The 6,000-nt window shown below is 39.1% G+C and overlaps 1 protein-coding gene across 1 annotated transcript in view; it reads left to right on the top strand.

Annotated features, from left to right (window-relative positions):
* The first annotated feature begins 2,798 nt into the window (after positions 1-2,798).
* The window catches only part of RNF144A (ring finger protein 144A), a 54,152-nt gene continuing 50,950 nt past the window's right edge, over positions 2,799-6,000 (top strand). The window contains exon 1 of the mRNA XM_009332501.1: positions 2,799-2,873. The gene's annotated coding sequence lies outside the window, so the exon portion shown is untranslated. The remainder of the gene's footprint in view (positions 2,874-6,000) is intronic.

Here is a 6,000-nt window from a genome sequence, read left to right as displayed (position 1 = left end):
CTAAAACAGGTTGGATGGATTGATCTGTCAGGTCCATCTCTGTGAGATAGATTGCTCTGTTGGTGATGGAGGACAATGTCACCGGCTGATCAGAAGTAGGCAGCTGGCTCTTAAACGCTGGTAAAAAATGATCCAGAGAAAACAGGCTGAGAAGGCTATTAAAATTATGGAGAAGGAGTTTGGTGTTTTTACGTTAATTAAATAGCAAAAAAGGGTTAAAATGGCAAGGTGGCATTCAGGGGAGACAACCATTGCTTATGTCCCTTCAGAAATATTTCTCAAAGTCAAATTTTCTTGGTTGAAGCCCAAGAAAAGGAGGAAGATCTTGAGTGCCCAATGAGCATTTTAGTTGTCTGACAGATCAGAAGGAAAAGACTGCATTTTATGTATATTATGCGTGTTCTTTCTACAGGATTTAGACGTACAGGTTCTTGCTGAATATCGTGATCAGCCTGCAGGCTGGGGGACTGGCAGGATGCTGGCTAACCAAGGAAAAGCCTCTTGGGAAAGCCTTGTGTGGGAGGAGAGATAAGAGGTTTGTCTGGCTCTATGTAGAGCTTAACCTAGTAGCTGGATATCTCCAAGGAAATGTCAGAGAGGAGGACTGAAATTTCCAGTTTGGATAAGGAGAGGGAGGCCTGGAATAGGAGGTAAATCTGTGAGGTCCCTCTGTAGAGAGGATAACTGGATTTTTGTGGCTGGAAGAGATTGTCCAGAAGCAAACAGGAGGAGAGACAAACGCTGCTGATAGAGGAAATTGTTTCCTCAGGATCACTGCTGCCTTTGAAAGATAGTGGGAGAAGAGGGCCCCAGGAAGGCAGTGCTGGTGGAGCGATTAGTGAAGTGCTGAGTGAGGTGCTGGCAAGGGCAAGATTTTAAGAGGAATAAAGAGGTCAGGAGATGCCTGAGTTGGATGAAGCTGATGCAATGACTGAGAGTACTGGCCAGGACAAGTTTTGTGCTAAGGAAGAAGAAGGGCTGGCAGAAGAGCTGGAAAACATCTGTAGTAGAGCTGTAGGAAAGGATTTTGCAGGCAGCTTAAAAACAAACCATACCCCGACAGTATGAGAAGAGACTGAGCATCTTAGCTGCCTTGACAAGACAGCATCTTGTACTAAATTTCTTCTACTTTCCTTTTTTATTTTTTATTTTCTTCCTCCCCCCATTTAAAGAATAAGAGGCATAACTAGAACCACTGGCTGAAGTTCTAAAAGGAAAGAAGGTGAACGGCTGCAGCTCTTCAAACCAGCAAATTGCCCTTCCTACCATTAGAGAAAGTGGTGGATCTCTTGAGGTGCCCAGCCCAAGGCAGGTCATGTGCCCAGGCAATATTTGTTAGCCATGTGCAAATTACTTGTCTTGCTTTCAGGATACTTGGGAAATGAGTAATAACTTGTGGTGTTCAGGTTAACAAGCTAATGCATCCAATGGTCCTTCTGACCCTAAGCTCCAGGAAGCTGTTTTCTTATTTTACAAGCAGATATACTATAACGAAAATAGATTTTGTTTGTCACGGGTTTTTTTTCCTCCTAAAATGTCAAGAGAATGTGGGAAGAGGGCAATAACACAATTTTGTCAGATTTCCTAATTTTCAAGCAGGATTTGTGGCAAAGAAGCAAGTAGGAGGGGAAGGTTAAACTTAGGAGAATGTGCAAGAAGGGAGGAGGGAATGTCTTGTTGGTAACATAACTGTTGGTTGAATAACTGATTAGTAGCCTAAGATGTTGCAGTGCGCATGTATCTGAGCTTGTTCAATTAAAGGTTGCCTAAGCTGTCAGGCCATTCCTTCATCTACTGTTTGTTTTGCTTTTTTTCTAAAAGTATGGCAGATATTTTTTTTCCAGATCACATCCCTCTAAATGGAAATCAGAGTGGAGGATGAGAATGTTGCAGAAACTAAATGCTCATTTTTAGAAGTTCCAAAGGTTAATGCATGCTTTGATAATTACAAGTATTTTTAAATAGCATGTTGTTTAAAACTTAAGATGAATAAGGAAGACCAGAATCTTGCATGTTTGGCTATAAACTAATGCCAAAGCTGCCTCTTCAGATTTGAATAAAGGACAGGTTTTACGCTAAAAACTACAGACTTAGTTTGAGGATACAGGTTTTCTGAGTATTCACTGGAAAGGAACTGAGCTCAGAAGTTCTCTCTCAGAAATAATACTGTTGGATAAACCTGAAAATGGGAAATAGCTTGAAGTGAAAGTAGGATTCCTGCCAACTGCTGTGTTCTGAATTCCTCCTTGTCCCTGGCATCTCATCACATTTATTAAAATGCTCTGCCTACAGTCTGATTTTGCTCGAAGTATTGGGCTTTGCATGTGGTTCTGTATGTATGTTTTCTTGGTACAGTTTCTAGAAATGCTTTGCTAAGCGTGTAGGAAGTTGTTGTAGTTCACTGTTGGTTTTGTACATAAGAAGTCCCTAAACCTAGTGCTGGATACAATTTGTGATCCTTCAGAGTATGTTTTCCTGAAGTTCTGGATCGTGGGGGCTGCAGCTATGTAAGATGATAATAAAATGTATTATTTTTTTTCAGGCTTGGAAATCTATTGCAATAAAAAAAAATCTCTTGTGTGATGGAATTAGTCTTCCCCAGCTGATAAGTACAAACTGAGCCAGTAAGGGCAGAGAGTAGAAAGGGTTAAGAGGTGAATTTTGTCTTTCTGCACTAAGACCACCTGTGCCACCACACAATTTTAAAAACTCATTGACAGAGTTAGTTCCGGTTTTATACAGTCAATCTAATTAAAGTCTGACCTTTATTTTTTGTTTTTCAGGCTTGTCTAACGCTACCTTGAGCCAAATTCCTAGACTGGTTGGTGCTTTCTCATGGGATCCCTGTGACTGACAAAGGAGAGATTGTTGTGGTAGGCGTTTGCATTGACTGTCTTGACAACACTTGGCTTGGGCACAGACAGATGCAGGTTCCAATGCAGCCACTCTTTCATAGGACTCTTATGCCAACAGGAGCTGGGGCAGGGGGTGAGGGGAGGGTGGGGAAGGTGCCTGAGAGATGGGGTTTATAGTTTTTGGAATTGCTGTTGTGTTGCCCCCTAAAAATCAAAACCACATAGCCCAAAATATTACAGAGGAGGGAATTTGTCAAAGTTTGCTTTTAATTATGGAGCTCTGGAATGAAAAGGGTTGGTTCATTTAACAGTTAAATGTAGGAAAACAACAAAATCTGCATTCTAGTTAACTTCCTAGCAAAGTCCAAGGTGCAGAGAGAAAGACTTGTTTTGGTGCAGTTCGATAACTGTCTTCAAAGCACAGTTTTACGGTACTACCTAAAATTATTTTTATATTATTATAATAATAGTCTTTTATTTTTATATCTCTATAAAAATGTATCTTTCTATCTTGTCTCTATGTATCTTTATATCTCTGTAATAGAGCTTGTTGTGCTTTCATATATAGTCCTTGGTTTAATAGTTTAATATCCCACAATACTACATTTTCAATTTTAAACAGCAGTAAATCCATACTCCAAATAAGGAAGTGAGATAATAAAAAAGTGACTTCTTTTTTGAGATGGCTACAGATCTATACGTACTCCATAGCAAATTGTTGATATATTTGATAAATGCATTTCCAGTCAATCAAAAAAAAAGTAGTACATATTTATCTTCTTGTCTTCTAGAAGGCAGTAAAAATTCTGTTTAAATAATTAAAGTCTGTCCATTTCTTTGTTTGCAGTTTGGAAAAGATCATCCTGTAAATATCACTAGAGCTGGAAGTGCTGCATTATGCTTACTCTAATACATGGCTATATGCAGAAATAATGACATTTTTAGAGTCTTCATTTGCCTGAGCTCATGATTTGCTGTTGATAGCTTTCCATTTCCCCAAGCAATGCCACTTTCACATGCATGCATCTTCTGGAAATAGTATTGAAAAGTAATATAATTACAGACTGGCAGATTTTATTTTTTTTTTTCTCCTTTCCTTTAAAACTCATGTTCTTGGCTTAATTATCAAAGTGTAAAGATGTTCTTGCTTGACTTTTTCTGATCACAGGAAAAACCTCTTGTGAAGAAAACATAATCATGCCCTCATTGGCTTGAATTTAAGTATTGAGGTTTTACTGTAACAAGCTGTATGCACAGCTTGAGTAACATCTCTTAGTGTAAAGAAGTACTGTTTAATTGTAAAGCTTGTTAAAATATTTTTAATCTGTTTTTTTTTTTCTGCTCACTTTTTTAGTACTAAGTGAAAAAAATCTTTTTTGTCAATCTTTTTTACTAGCAGAAAAACAAAACAGGGAAAAAAGGAAGAGAGATTAAATTTAATTTAAACCCAAAATGTCTGATATTTTCCATATCCCTTGCTTAAAAAGCAAGTTGAGGTTCGAACCACAATTCTACAGCTTCATTGCTTTCTTTATATTTTAACTAGTTGATTTAAAATTTAAATACAGAGAAGTGGAAAGGATTTCTTGGGTCTCTCACAGTTTGGGCTGTAGATAGTATAATTCCCTTCATAAACTTTCAGTTTACAAGTGATCAGTATTTCTGCTCCCCGTACTTCTGGAAAGCTGTAATAGAAACATATAATGCATCTCTGATACTTAAAAACTTGAAGAAAGTTTCTATAATAAATGGACAATACAAGTTTATACATGTCTGTCCTTGTAGTCAGTGATGTCTTTTTAGCTTAAATAATTCCTCTCCCGTTGTGTGATGCATGTCACCCTGCATCGTGTATTCAGGGAGTGACTATATCTCTTCTTGATCTCCATGTGCGAAGCTAAATAAGCCAAGGTCCATTAGCCTCCATCCCTGAGATCAGCTCTCCATCCCTCTCCCGGAGAGTCCCATGCCTTCAGGCATAGCGGTCTGCCTCTGCACCCGTTCCCTACCATCTTCTTACCAGCCGTGCAGCTTGTTCTCCACTCCCTGTTTATTTAGTTTTCTGCTGAGGTGTTTCTAAAGATCCTCAAACCTCTCCAGGCACCATATCCCCTTTTCTACAATACAAGGGGAAAAGTGTGCGTAAAGTACCCTCAGGACCTGTGTCCAGTCTCTGGAAAAGCACGCAGAGCTGGTCTTTCTTTTTTCTTTTTCTTAAAGAAGTAGAAACCTCATTTTAGTGTCATTGTTCTGGCAAACGTGAAACAACTGTGGGCTTCTACGATCTTTTGTGGACTTCTGTGATCAGTGTGAGAGCAGCTCTGACATATTCTGCACATACATAGCTGAAATGTGCCTTGAGTTTTTTAATCTTTCTGCTGCCCGCCAACCCTATTTCACTGAAATGGCTCTGAAGGATTACTGAAATGGAGCATATCCTGGCAGAGCTCTGTATTGGAAAATATTTGTGGCATACGGATGATCATGAGGTATTTGTGTAACGAACAAAAACATACCATACATAGTTCAGACTATTAACACAAGGCAGAGGAGTGTTGCCCTCTGGTTTTCCTCATCTAGCAGGCAAGGAGCCCACCGCTCCTGTCAGTGTGACAGTGAACATGGTGGCAGAACTCATTGATCTTTCCTAAGGATCTAGAGAAAAGCTTGTGCATCTCATCATCTTTAGAGATGCTTTCATAGACATAGCTTGCTCCTGCTTGTTAGTAGGGAGAGAAGGGCAGATGGGGAAAGTCAGAGTTTGCCAGTAAAAGGCAAAATTCTTCTCTAATGATCTAGTGTTGGCTTGAAATTGTTGGGCTTTCTTATGGAGTTGTTTATTTCTATCTCATTGTTTATAACCTTAAAATAGTTATAATGTTTCATTTTGTTGTGGAAGGAAGGGATCAAAATATCTGAAGCAAAGCCAAAATAAAGATAATGTTTTCCAAGTAGCTGCCGGTGACCCTAATGGCAGCTGAGACCTCTATAACTGAGTCAGTGTACCATAATTTAGTAACAAGTGTGCAGTGTGGATGATCTAGCTCCAGTGACACATTCATGATTTGCACTATTATTATTATTATTATTATTAATGTTATGTCTTGTAGCAGTAGCCAAAGGCACAGCTTGGCTCAGTCCAACA

This window comes from Pygoscelis adeliae, unplaced genomic scaffold (assembly GCF_000699105.1).
Source record: "Pygoscelis adeliae isolate BGI_AS28 unplaced genomic scaffold, ASM69910v1 Scaffold168, whole genome shotgun sequence".
Classification (NCBI taxonomy): domain Eukaryota; kingdom Metazoa; phylum Chordata; class Aves; order Sphenisciformes; family Spheniscidae; genus Pygoscelis; species Pygoscelis adeliae.
Note: the sequence above shows the minus strand (reverse complement) of the source record. Positions and strands in the feature narration are given on the sequence as shown.